Consider the following 14,078-nt stretch of genomic DNA (forward strand, 5'->3'; position numbering starts at 1 on the left):
TCGTCTGTCTAATTGCTCTGGCCAGTGTTTCGAGAACTATATTGAATAGAAGTGGAGATAGAGGGCATCCCTGTCTTGTTCCGGATTTTAGAGGGAATGTCTTCAACTTTTGTCCATTCAGAATGATGCTAGCCTGAGGCTTAGCATAGATAGCTTTTACAATGTCAAGGTAAGTTCCTGTTATCCCTAATTTTTCTAATGTTTTGAACATAAAGGGATGCTGTACTTTGTTAAATGCTTTCTCTGCATCTATCGAGATGATCATATGGTTCTTATCTTTAAGTCTATTGATGTGGTGAATAACATTTATTGATTTCCGTATGTTGAACCATCCTTGCATCCCAGGGATGAATCCTACTTGATCATGGTGCACTATTTTTTTGATGTGTTTTTGTATTCGATATGCCAGAATTTTATTGAGGATTTTTGCATCTAGGTTCATTAGTGATATTGGTCTGTAGTTTTCTTTCTTTGAGGTGTCTTTGTCTGGTTTCGGAATCAGGGTGATGTTGGCCTCATAGAATGAATTTGGAAGAGCTCCCTCTTTTTCTATTTCCTGAAATAACTTGAAAAGTATTGGTATTAATTCTTCTTTAAAGGTTTTGTAAAACTCCGCTGTATACCCATCCGGTCCTGGGCTTTTCTTGGTTGGTAGTCTTTTGATGGCTTCTTCAATTTCATCCATTGATATTGGTCTGTTCAAATTGTGTGTATCCTCCTGACTCAGTCTGGGTAAATCATATGACTTAAGAAATTTATCGATGTCTTCAGTATCTTCAATTTTGTTGGAATATAGGTTTTCAAAATAATTTCTAATTGTCTTCTGTATTTCTGTAGCATCTGTTGTGATATTGCCTTTTTCATCCCGTATGTTAGTAATTTGAGTTCTCTCTCTTCTTCTCTTCGTTAGCATGGCTAAAGGTCTGTCGATCTTATTTATTTTTTCGAAGAACCAACTTTTAGTTTTGTTAATTTTTTCAATAGTTTCTTTTGTTTCAATTTCATTGATTTCCACTCTGATTTTAATTATTTCTAGCCTTCTGCTACATTTGCTGTTGTTTTGCTCTTCCTTTTCTAGGGCTTTGAGATGAAGTGTGAGCTCATTTATTTGTTGTTTTTTTCTTTTTTTGAGGAATGACCACCAGGCGATGAATTTTCCTCTTAAAACTGCTTTCATTGTGTCCCATAGATTCCGATATGTTGTGTCTGTATTTTCATTTATCTCTAAGAATTTTTTGATTTCCTTCTTTATGTCTTCTGTAACCCATTGATCATTCAGTAACATATTGTTCATTTTCCATGTGATGTAGGATTTTTCCTTCCTTCTTTTATCATTGATTTCCAGTTTCATTCCATTATGATCAGATAAAATGCATGGTATTATCTCCACCCCTTTATATTTACTGAGGGTTGCCCTATGGCATAATATATGGTCTATTTTTGAGAAGGATCCATGTGCTGCTGAGAAAAAAGTATATCCATTTGATGATGGTTGATATATTCTATATATGTCAGTTAAGTCTAGGTTATTGATTGTGATATTGAGTTCTATAGTTTCTTTATTCAATTTTTGTTTGGAGGATCTGTCCAATGGTGAGAGAGGTGTGTTGAAGTCACCCATAATTATTGTGTTGTGGTCTATTTGATTCTTGAACTTGAGGAGAGTTTGTTTTATGAACATTGCAGCACCATTGTTTGGTGCATAAATATTGATAATTGTTATGTCTTGTTGGTGAATGGTTCCTTTTAACAGTATATAATGACCTTCTTTATCCCTTTTGATTAACTTAGTCTTGAAGTCGATTTTATTCGATATGAGGATGGCCACCCCTGCTTGCTTACGAGAACTGTGTGCATGATATATTTTTTCCCATCCTTTCACCTTCAGCCTGTGTATGTCTTTTCCAATCAGATGTGTCTCCTGGAGGCAGCATATTGTTGGATTTGTTTTTTTAATCCATGATACCAGCCTATGTCGCTTTATTGGAGAGTTTAAGCCATTAACATTCAGAGTTACTATTGATATATGGTTTGAACTTCCATCCATGTTTGATTGTTTATCCTTTTTTTTTTTTTTAAATTTAGTTTGTTTCTTTGTGATTATCTTTCCCCTTGCCCTCTGTCTTTACTGAGGCACTTCCCACTGATGGTTTTGGTTATTGTTTTTCATTTCTTCCTCGTGTAGTGTTTTGCTCAAAATGCTTTGCAATGCTGGTTTTCTGGCTGCAAATTCTTTTAACTTTTGTTTATCATGAAAGATCTTTATTTCGTTGTCATACCTGAAGCTTAATTTTGCTGGATACAGAATTCTTGGTTGGCATCCATTGTCTTTCAGTGTTTGAAATACATTGTTCCATGACCTTCTTGCTTTCAGTGTCTGTGATGAAAAATCTGTTGTTAACCGTATTGGTTTACCCCTAAATGTAATCTGTCTCCTTTCTCTTGTAGCTTTTAATATTTTCTCTTTGTTCTGTATATTGGATGTCTTCATAACAATGTGTCTTGGCGTTGGTCTACTGTGATTTTGTGTGCTCGGTGTCCTGTATGCGTCTTCAATTTGTATATCTGTTTCCTTTTTTATTTCTGGAAAGTTTTCTGTAATTATTTCATTCAGCAGGTTACTCATTCCCTTGGTTTGAATCTCTGTACCTTCTTCTATCCCGATGACTCGTAAGTTTGGTTTCTTCATGTTATCCCATAACTCTTGGATGTTTTTCTCGTGATTTTTTACCAGCCTTTCTGAGTTGGCTAGACTCTTTTCAAGATGATATATTTTGTCTTCATTATCTGACGTTCTGGCTTCTACTTGCTCCACTCTGTTAGTGATACTCTCAATTGAGTTTTTAATTTGGTTTATCGTTTCCTTCATTTCTAGAATTATTGTTTGATTATTTTTAATAATCTCTATCTCCTTATAAAGATGCTTAACTTCTTCTTTTAGCTGTTTATGTAATTCATTCTCAATGTGTTTTTTCGCTGCTTGAATTTGCTGTCTTGTATCCTCTTTAAGGTTCCATTCCATCTGTCTAAGGTGTTCCTTGAGGTCTTTATATGACCATTTTTCTGATGACTCTAGGTCCTCCTGAATATTTAGGCTGTCCTGCATTGTTTGTACTCCTTTTCTTCCTTGTTTTTTGAAGCTGCTCATGTTGTTTCTTGTTCTGTTTGACTGCTGAGTTACTGTTTACTCCTATAAATTTATTTGATGCTTGGGAGGAAAGGTATTAGAAGGGAAGGGAAGAAGTCACTAAAGAGAATGAGAGTAGGCAGATAGAATTCAAGGAAGGGGGAATAAGAAAAATGAAAAGACAAAAGAAGAAAGAAATAGGAACTAAAAAAAGAAAAAAAAATTTTAAAAAAATAATAATAATTAAAAAAATTAAAATTAAAATTAGAAGAGAAAGAAGAAGAAAAAGAAAAAAAAACAAGATAGAAAAATGAAGATGAAAGAAAAACCCAAATCAAAAAAAAAAAAAAAACTAATAAATGCTGTCTTAGAGTTTGATTAACTTCTCTTCCTGTAGGTGGCGCTGTGCCCACCAGGCCACGTTTCTCCTGTCAATACACAGGAACCAATCACTGTGCAGCAGCTCCTCCCAGACTGGGCGAGTCTCCAATCCTGAGTGCCTAGGGCCTCCTCTTGTGTCCAATCACTTCCACTTTTCCTCTAGCCAGGCCCCTCTCACCACAATATTGGCTACAGGCCAGGTCTGCTGCTCCCGGGAGCCCTGTTTTCATGAACGACTGGGCTCACTCCTCCAGTTTGGCATTCCCTCAGACCCTAAGTTTGTAGAGCTTGGGGCTGAGAATCCTCAGCGAATTTTACTTGCCCTCCGGTAGCCACTCCCCCGTAGCTGGTGCAAGAGACCTCAGCAGTCAGCCCTGGCGGGAGCGGCAGTCCCACGCCGCGGGTCCCGCACCACCTCTGACTCCCTAGGGCTGACTGTAGCACTCACGGGAGAGCTGGGAGGGGCCCTTAAGGTTTCCCCGATGCGTGGAGAGGGAAAGCTAGGGGGTTACACACCTGTAGCAGCAGGCTTCAATGAAGTTATCTCCTCCGCCGAAGTCCTGCGACACCAGCCCTCCGCCACAGTGGTGTCCCCCGCAAACGGCGACAGTTCGCCTCCCCCTGCCAGGCGACCAACGCAATGGGCGGGTCCCCACTGTCTCTCCCAAGCCCCACCTGGAACCTGCGGCTACTACCCACGAAGGCCCGGCAGGCATCCACCTCCGTAGGATGGGAAGGGCTGACCAGCCGCCTCAGCCGGATGGATCAATGCAGAGTCACAGCTGTCTGTCTCAGCTTTTCAGACGCGGTGGCGTGGGGCGCGGAGCACGGAGAGGCTTACTCACTTCCCGCCGCCATCTTCCTCTTCTCGCTATTTCGGGATGATGGCGGGGCTCTCGCTCCGCTCCCTCCGGTGTGTCTCAGCCTCGGGCTCCTGCGCCTCTCTCCGCCGCGGCCTCCACAGCCAGCGCTGCCCCGGTCACTTTCTCCGCCCCCGGCGTTCCCGGCTTCTGGCCGCACTGAGGCCCACTCCGTGTCTCTCCGGCTCGCGGCTCCAGCGGCACCCGGGGCCGGGGAGGCGACAGCCCCTCTCCGGCAAGTACCGCAGTCCCCGGGCCCCGAGTCCCGGTGGCCACAAACTGACACTTTTAATAAACCTACCAGTTCCCGGCAGGACCCCTCTTCACGGAATTTTGCTAGAAGTTCCTCAGTAGGTAGACTGCTGCTGTTCCAAAGGGTCTTTCTGATCCCGTTAATGTGGAGACATTAGAATCGCTGCTTCCTCATCGGCGGCCATGTTGGATCCCCCCTAGCTTTACAATTTTGAATTATGTTCCTATTATCCCTAGTCTTTCTAGTGTTTTGAATATGAATGGATGCCTTTATTGTCAAATGTTTTTTCTGCATCTATTGAGATAATAATTTTATTGTTGTTGTTAAGTCTATTGATGTGATGAATTACATTTATTAATCTTCATATGCTGAACCAACTTTGCATCCATGGGATGAACCCCACTTGATCATAGTGAACTATCTTTTTAATATATTTTTATATGTAATTTGTCAAGATTTTATTAAGAATTTTGGAATCTATGTTCATCAGGTACATTGATCTGAAGTTTTCTTTTCTTGATGTGTTTTTGTCTGGTTTTGGTATCAGGGTGATACTAGTTTCATACAATGAGTTTGGAAGGGTTCCCTCCTTTTTATTTAATGGAATAATTTGAGGAGAATTGGTGTTATTTCTTCTTTGAAGGTCTGATAGAACTCAGCTGAGAATCTGTCTGGCCCTGGGCTTTTGTTTGTTGGTAGACTCTTTTTTCCCCCCAAACATTGGAGTTTGTTTTATTGCATGACATTTGTATAATATAAAGTATGTTTGAAAATTGTAAGGCATCATGCAATTATTGATAAGCTAATTATTAACTGTACACTTGAGAGGCAGACATATAATCTAAAATTTAAAAACTAGTTCTAAAAAAGTACATAAATAATTTAATATGATGACCTTTTAAATATGGTTTACATTTGTAGATTTACATTGTTGATTAGTGCTTCAAATGTACTGCTGCAAAGTTGCTCTTTATAAATGGTCCTGGGGGTAATGTCAGATTATAAACTTTAAATAGAAAGCAAGCATTAGGATATCCAAACTTACTTGAATCAGTTTTCAATTCTCACTCAAATTACTAAGTTGATATAACATTAGTAATCTAAAAAAACATGTATTTTAAATCCAACCAAATTCTATTGAATTCAAGTTATGCATGTCAAGTGATCAAATCTCTGAGTAGACCTGAATGTCAAGACCTGGAGCTGAGGCAGGTTGATGTTGATGTTAATCAATGTACTGTACCATCCAGCGGAAGCCTTCTCCATAACCTTGTCTTTTGGGCACATTTCACATGAAAACTTCTAAATGTCCGGCATTCAGATCTTTCAAAGATACACTGCCCTTTCCTATTGTCTGAGTATATAAACCAAACATCTCTTTTAACCTCTCTTCACTAATGGCTTCAGGTCTGTCAATCTTATTCCCAAGAATCAGTATAGGCACATTAGCAATGGTGTCATCAGTCATTAGTAAATCAAATTCTTCTTTTGATTCTAACAGCCTTTCATGGGCTGTACAATCCACAATAAATACAATGCCTTTGACAGCAGGAAGGCAGTTTTTCCATACTCTTCAGGCTTGAACATGTCCACCCAGATCAAAAGTTGTAAAAGTCATACACCAGCAATAGTCAATACTTATGAAGTGGGATGTAATGTTGGGACATGTTGACCAAGTCTGTCATCTTTTAGCATGTTTTTTCCTCATTATCCACTCCAAGAAATACCAATTTACCAGTTTTTTAATATAATCCTAAGAACAGTATAGTACACTGCTAAACTCACTGTAGATCCAATCGAATATGAAGGACATATCCAAATCTTACAGGGTCTGAGACGGGAGTGAATGCAATTCCTTCCCCTACATTTCTGAGGCTGAATTGCAAAGCACTCTGTTGGTAGGCTTTTGATGGTATCTTCAATTTCAGTGTTTGAAATTAATGTGTTTAAATTGTATATATCCTCCTGATTCAATTTGGGTAGTACATATGTTTCCAGAAATTTGTTGATATCTTCAAGAATTTCTGTTTTATTGGAGTGTAAACTTTCAAAATAGTTTCTGATTATCAGCTGTATTTCAATAGTGTTTGTTGTGATATTTCCTTTTTCATCATGGATTTTAGTAACTAATTTTTCTCTCTTTTTATTTTCATTAGCTTGGTGAAGGGTTTATCAATGTTATTTATTTTTTCTAAGAACCAACTTTTTGTTTTGTTGATTTTTTTTAAAAAAAATTTTTGTTTCATTTCATTGACTTCAGCTCTGATTTTAATTATTTCCTATCTGATTTTGGTGTTGATTTGTTCTTCTTTTTCTGGGGCTTAAAGATGTAATATTAGGTTATTTATTTGGCAACTTTATATTCTTTTTTGAATGAGCTCAATGCAATGAACTTTTGTCTTAGAACTGTCTTCATAGAGTCCCAGAGATTTTGATATGTTGTGTTGCTATTCTCATTTACCTCTAAGTATTTTTTAAATTTCATACCTGATTTCTTTTGCTATCCAGTCATCATTCAGTAGCATATTATTTAGTCTCCAAGCGTTAGATAGCCTCTATTTTTATTCTATCATTGATTTCTAATTTAATTCCATTATGATCTGATAAAATGCAAGGTATTATCTCAATTTTTTTGTGTGTGTTTTTTAAGAGTTGCTTTGTGGTCTAAGATGTGGTCTACTTAAGAGAAGGTTTCATGTGCTATGGAGAAGAAAGTATATTGAATCATTGATGGTTGAAATGTTCTATATTTGTTAAATCTAAATTATTCATTGTATTTTTTTACATTTTTTTACAATTTTTACAAAGTTCTTCAGCTTTTTTTTTTTAAAAATATTTTTTAGCTGTAGATTGACACAGTACCTTTATTTAATTAACTAATTAATTAATTTTTATGTGGTGCTGAGGATCAAACCCAGTGCTTCACATGCGCTAGGCAAGTACTCTACCATTGAGCTACAACCCCAGCCCATCTTTGGCTTCTTTATTTGGTTTTTGTTTGGAGGATCTATCCAGTGGTGAGATAAGTGTGTTAAAGTCAATGAGTATCATTGTGTTGTGCTCTATTTGATATTTTAAATTGAGAAGTTTTTTTTTTTTGATGTAAGTAGATGCTCCATTGTTTTGGGCATACATATTTATGATCGTTGTGTTTTATTGATGTATAATTTCCTTAAGCAGTATGAGATGTCCTTTTATGTCCTTCTTATTAACTTTGGTTTGAAGTCCACTTTATCTGATATGAGAATAGACACTGCTTGTTTATGAGATTCATGTGAATGAAATGTTTTTTTTCCATCCTTTCGCCTTTAGTCTGTAGATGCCTTTTCCTAGGAGGCGAGTCTCTTGGAGACAGCAGCATGTTGTTGGATCTTGTTTTTTAATCCAATCTTGTAGTCTATGTTTTTTATTTTTGACGGGGTGAAGGGGTACCAGGAATTGAATTCAGGGGCACTCGACCACAGAGACATATCCCCAGCCCTATTTTTTTTTTTTTGGTATTTTATTTAGAGACAGAGTCTCATTGAGTTCTTAGTGCCTCACAGTTTCTGAGGCTGACTTTAAACTTGTGATCCTCCTGACTCAGCCTCCCACGCTGCGGGAATTACAGGTATGTGCCAATGTGCTCAGCTCAGTCTACATTTTTTGATTGATGAATTTAGGCCATTTATATTCAATGTTGCTATTAAGAAATGATTTTATTCCCTGTAATTTTGATTTATTTCTGGTTTTTAATTTTAATTAGTTTCTCCTTTGATTGACTAATCTTATAGTTTAGTTCCTCCCTTTAATGGGTTTCAGTTTTATTTTTTATTTCTTCTTCATGAAAATATTTTGTTGAGTATGTTTTATAGTGTGGGTTTCTACTTGTGAATTATTTTAACTTTTGTTTATCATGGCAGGTTTTTATTTAATTGTCAATTCTGAAGCTTAATTTTGCAGGTATAGTATTCTTGGCTGGCTTCCATTTTTTCTTTAGAGCTGTGTATATATTATTCCAAGACCTCCTAGCTCTGAGAGTCTGGGTTGAGATATCTGCTAAGATCCACATTGATTTTTCTCTAATTGTGATCTGCCATTTCTCTCTGGCAGCCTTTAAAATTTTATCTTATTCTCTGTGTTCTCTGTGACTTGGTGTGGGCCTGCTGTATTTGGGGTTCTGTAAACCTTCTCTATTTGATTTTCCATTTCATTCTTTTTTTCTTTTGGGCATTGGGTATTGAATTCAGGGGCACTCAACCACTGAACAATATCCTCAGTCCCATTTTATATTTTATTTAGAGACAGGGTCTCACTGGGTTGCTTAGTACTTTGCTTTTGCTGAGGCTGGCTTTAAACTCACGATCCTCCTGCTTCAGCTTACTGAGCCACTAGGATTACAGGTGTGTGCCATTGCACCTGACCCATTTCATTCCTTAGGGGAAATTTGCTGATATTTCATTGAAAAGATTGTTCATTCCTTTGGTTTGTATTTCTGAGACTTCATATATCCTAACTAATAAATCTTAAATTTGATCTTTTCATATTATCCCATACTTCTTGGGAGTTCTGTTCATGATCTCTGAACATATTTTCTCCAGGATCAATTTTATTTTCTAGATTATATATTTTGTCTTTATTGCTTGAAACTCTATCTTCCTAGTAGTCCAGTCTGTTGGTGATATTGTCCCATTGAATTTTTAACTTGGCATATTGATTCCTTCATTTTGAGGATTTCTGCTAATTTTTTTTCAGAATCTCTGTATCTTTTTTGAAGTGATTATATTATATTAATTAAAATTGTATTAATTTAAAACTTGTCACTTAATGAGTTAACTAAGTATGTAAAACATTGTGCTCCAGAGATCAGCAGATGATGTGCTACAACATAAAAAAGTGTCAGTCAAAGAATATGTGGATGTTAGAGAAGGAAAAAAGAGAGAAGGAATTAAATATATTAAATATAACCTGGGAGTCTGAAGCAGAACAATCACATGTTCAAGACTAGCCTAAGGGGCTGAGGATGTGGCTCAAGCGGTAGCGCGCTCGCCTGGCATGAGTGCGGCCCGGGTTCGATCCTCAGCACCACATACAAACAAAGATGTTGTGCCCGCCGAAAACTAAAAAAAAAAATAAATATTAAAAAAAAGACTAGCCTCAGCAACTTAACAAGGCCCTATACAACTCAGTAAGATCCTGTTTCAAAATAAAAAATAAAAGGGATTGTTGATGTGGCTGAGTGGTTAAACATCCTTGGGTTCAATTCCCAGTACCAAAAAATAAAGCATAAGAAGGTAGCCATCATGAAAATAGAAGGGAGACCAATAAAATAAAGGAAAGAGATTGAGAAGATGGTATTGTGTCCATATACCTGGAAGGATGATCATTAAAATATTTACAGAGGTGGTACTCAGCATTTTAAATATTTTACCACACTTCTGATTTTTTTCAATGGATACATTATTTTATTAGAAAAATAACAAAACTTTCAAAAAATCCACTCAAATTTGTTTTTCTTCTATTCAAAATTTGTTAGGTTTTCATTGCAAAGTGGCAATGAAAATGTTTCAGGGGCATTTAACTATGTCTGGAGACATTTTTTGGTGGTTATGACTGCTGGAAGTGCTACCAGAATCCAGTGTGTAGAAGCCAGGAATGCTATAAATATCCTATAATTCACAGGACAGCCCCCCACTGCCCTCCCAACAAAGAATTATCTGGCCTGCAGTGTTAATAGTGCTGAGGTCGAGGTATCTTGGAACTGTTTATCTCAGTAAGGTTTCTTATCACCTTTTGATGGTAAGAGGGGCTGGCAACTTCCATGTAGCCTTAGCTAAAAGTCAGAAATAGGATGGGAAGCCATAGGAAGGTAGCTACAGCAGAGTGGAAGAAAGAGTAAAGAATATTCATAGTTGGCAGGGTCTGATACTTTTATTAAGATCAGTAGTTTCTCCTGAGGCTATGATTCTGTGTCTGTCAACCCTGCATTATAGTTCCCATTTTCCTTTCTCTTTGGGACTCCAGAAACCCAGAATAACAAGATGCTAAGGCAAATCTTTGATAAGCTTTATAGATTTAATTTGGTGGATGGAAGGAAAGAATTTTTCTTTGTACCTCTAGGTGTCACCCCAGTACGTGGAATGAGGAAATTTTTCTTCTGCTAGGAATATTTCTAGTCTGGAGCAACTAGGACCAAGGCAAGTCTCCTTATTTTGGCTCAGTTTAACTTTTACTTCTATGTCAGTACTCCTAAGGAATGCATTTTCAGGATTATCCCTGACCCCACCTTCCTACTCCAAATTCAAAGGCACGCGGAAGAATATCTGTTCTTTTTATGCTTATCAGTTTTACCCCTCCTTTTAAAAATCCACCCCATTTTTGTTTTTTGAATTTTCACTGACTAATGAGCGGCTTATCATAGTAGCTATGTCTAATGCTTCTCTCCTCTTGAACCAGGCAGGAGTTCTGGAATGAGTGAAGACTATCAGGGCATCCTGTGTCAGGATAACATGGCTGGGCTTCTGTGTCTCACTCAGTCACTGGTTCCACATACTCCAGGAGGGCATGACCTTTGGTGAAGAGGCTCTTAGCAAGTGAGGTAGATGTGGAAGATGTGACAGCTGATGAGTGGCTGTTTTCTCTTCTCCTCTCAACTGGAGTATTCCCCTCCTGCAAGTCCTTCTCTGAAGGAGGATCTGGATGGCCCATTTCTGTCCTGCCACAGAGGAGCTAATGGGAATCACAGTGTAAACTACCAGATAAACATGATTGTTTTTATATTTCTTTTTTTTTAATTTAATTTTGTTTAGTTGTAGATGGACACAATACCTTTATTTTATTTATTTTTATGTGGTGCTGAGGATCAAACCCAGGGCCTCACACTGGTAAGCGAGCACGCTACTGCTGAGCCACAACCCCAGCCCAATTGTTTTTATATTTCAAAAGGAAAGTACCAAAGATAATTAAGTTATTACGGAGGTTGTTCCCAGGAAAACATTCTCTGGTTCATGTCTTTTTCAATTTAGAAAAAAAAATGCAACCCCCCTGGATTGCACTAAGAATAATTAGGATTGTGGGTCTATTAAATAGCTGCTGTCAAAGAAACGTAATAAAGCTTTTATTCTGTCTTTCTTCCCCTCATCCCTACTAGATTACATGGTTTATTGTTTTAATTCTACTTACTTTTCAAATCCTATTTAGAGAAAATAAAATACAGGCAGAGAAAAAAAATGAGGCAAACTTTTGTCACCACTCCTTGGATCAAAATATAGAACTTGGACCTGCTTTTAAAATAAATTTACAATTAAACATAGCATGTAGGCATAACCACATTTCAGTAATAATGTAAATAACTAATATAATTACTTCTATTAACATGACTTTGTTCCCTGGTACTAGTACTCCCTAACATCAGAACACATGCCATGTGCCAGGCATATGTATTATTTCAAGTCTTCCTCACACTTCTGTGAGTTGAAAACATTTTATAGGTGAAAAGCATGAAGTAGAGACAGGTTGATTCATTCAAAGTCAGACAGCTAGTAAATGGTGCAGGCTGTATGCACAGCTAAACAATCTAATTTCCAAGTTTGTACACTTAACTACAATTCCAAGTTAGCATTCCTTAACTCTAAACCTTGACTTATACTTTTCCATCTTAAATTTCTTATTCTTGATTCCTATCTCCCTTATTCATTTTTACTGGAATAACTTCTTTAATAATTACTTCCATGCAAATCTATATCTCAGGCTTGCTTCTGAGCAATTTAAGACATTTGTGGCAGTGACCTTGCTAAACCTTTGATTTATTAGTTAGTGTTTAGAATAGCTGTAATTGCTAATAAAGTGCCAAAGAACTTTGATATTCTGAAATGCATCTTGGGCTATTAAGTTATAATCACATTTATTGAGGACTGTATTTTAAAATGTGATTTTTCCCAAGGAGTCCATGTTGAATATTACTTCCAATGAAACTCAGATGACATGATTTCAACCTATGAACATGGTTCTAATTAAATCTTATTCAAAATAAAAAGGTAAGGAACTTAGGAGAGGCAGTATAACAGAATAACTTATGGAATACTTAACTCTGTGTTCGGAGTATGCTTTAAATACAGCAATTCATTTATTCTTTCCAAAGGGATCATGAGAAACCTATCATTTTAAGGTTAGGGCACTTGAGCACTCAATGGTTAAATTAGAAGCCCAAGGTTTCATGGCACTGTTACTATAATGATAGTAATCTTAGTAGTCATCATGACAATATGAGTGATAAATTTCATTTTTCCTTTGCTGCCTTGTCTACTTATGTACCACACCATTAAAATGGAGAGTTGAATAGTTTTTCAGACTTTTTTGAAGAGTTGGAATGAAAAGAATTATAGTTCTGAGGTGAGGGAAAAATGAAAATGGTATTTTTTATATGTCTTTCTCTAGAGACCAAAGGAAAAGCATTCTAAAACTTAAGGGGGTCAATTTTTAGACATATCTCATTTCCCTAGACTTTCTGGTATTCATATTCTGTCTTTAAGAAAAGAGACTTGCTTTTGAACTTCTCAGTGCATCTTCATTTAACTCACATTTTCATTTAAAATTCTAATTTTATAGACAAATATAATTGTACATATTTATGGGACACAATGTGATGCTTTAATGTATGTATGTATACATAGTGGAATAAGCAAATCAGGCTAATAAACATGTCCATTATTTCACAGACTTACTTTTTGTGTTGAGAATATTTAAAATCAACCTTAGCAATTTTGAAATGTACATTATTAACTAGTCACTTTGCTGTCAGTATATCACCAGAATTTATTCCTCTTGTTTAACTAAAACTTTACTCACTAAAATTCCCCCTTTTTCCCACTCTCCCCTCAGCCTCTGGTAACTACCATTCTACTGTCTACCTTTATGCCTTCTAACTTTTAGAGTCCATATATAAGTGAGTCATCCATATCTTATCCTATGAAATATGTTCAAGAATCCATTGCTCTCCCGACTACATCACTACAGGACTTGTGACTCCTTTCCCATTCTAATTGGAGTATAAACTGACTAGAGATCCCTAAATCTACTGATGTAGTGATTTCCAGTTCCTGTTTCTCGGCTACCCATTTCAGTGACTCTGAGACTCATTCTGTTTCCCTTGAGAACTCTATCCTCATTAATCTTATAACTCTTGCCACCTCTAATTTTGTGACTTATACCTGAACCTAGTGTCTCTCCTCTTAATGATCTGATCTCCACTGACTTCTTTCCTTCTACTCCACTGTTCCTGAGGTCTCCTTCTCCAGTGATAGTCAGCTCACTGACACAGTAATCCCCTTCCATTCTGACCTCACCTAGATTATTTTTTCTACTTCTATCATAGTAAATACCATTCCTACATAGTAATCTTTGTATCCCAGTTAACTTTTTTCCCCAGTTTTTTGTTTTGATCTCTCAAAAAATAACCTCTGAATCTCATTTGGTAATC

The 14,078-nt window shown here is 36.9% G+C and overlaps 1 pseudogene across 1 annotated transcript; it reads right to left on the reverse strand.

Annotated features, from left to right (window-relative positions):
* Positions 1–5,846: 5,846 nt before the first annotated feature.
* LOC308641314 (small COPII coat GTPase SAR1B-like) lies at positions 5,847–6,434 on the reverse strand (annotated as a pseudogene). The gene has a single exon. The product of its transcript is annotated as a small COPII coat GTPase SAR1B-like (transcript).
* Between the last annotated feature and the right edge of the window lie 7,644 nt (positions 6,435–14,078).

The sequence above is a fragment of the Spermophilus citellus genome, assembly GCF_964194105.1.
Source record: "Spermophilus citellus genome assembly, chromosome: 2".
Taxonomy (NCBI): Eukaryota; Metazoa; Chordata; class Mammalia; order Rodentia; family Sciuridae; genus Spermophilus; species Spermophilus citellus.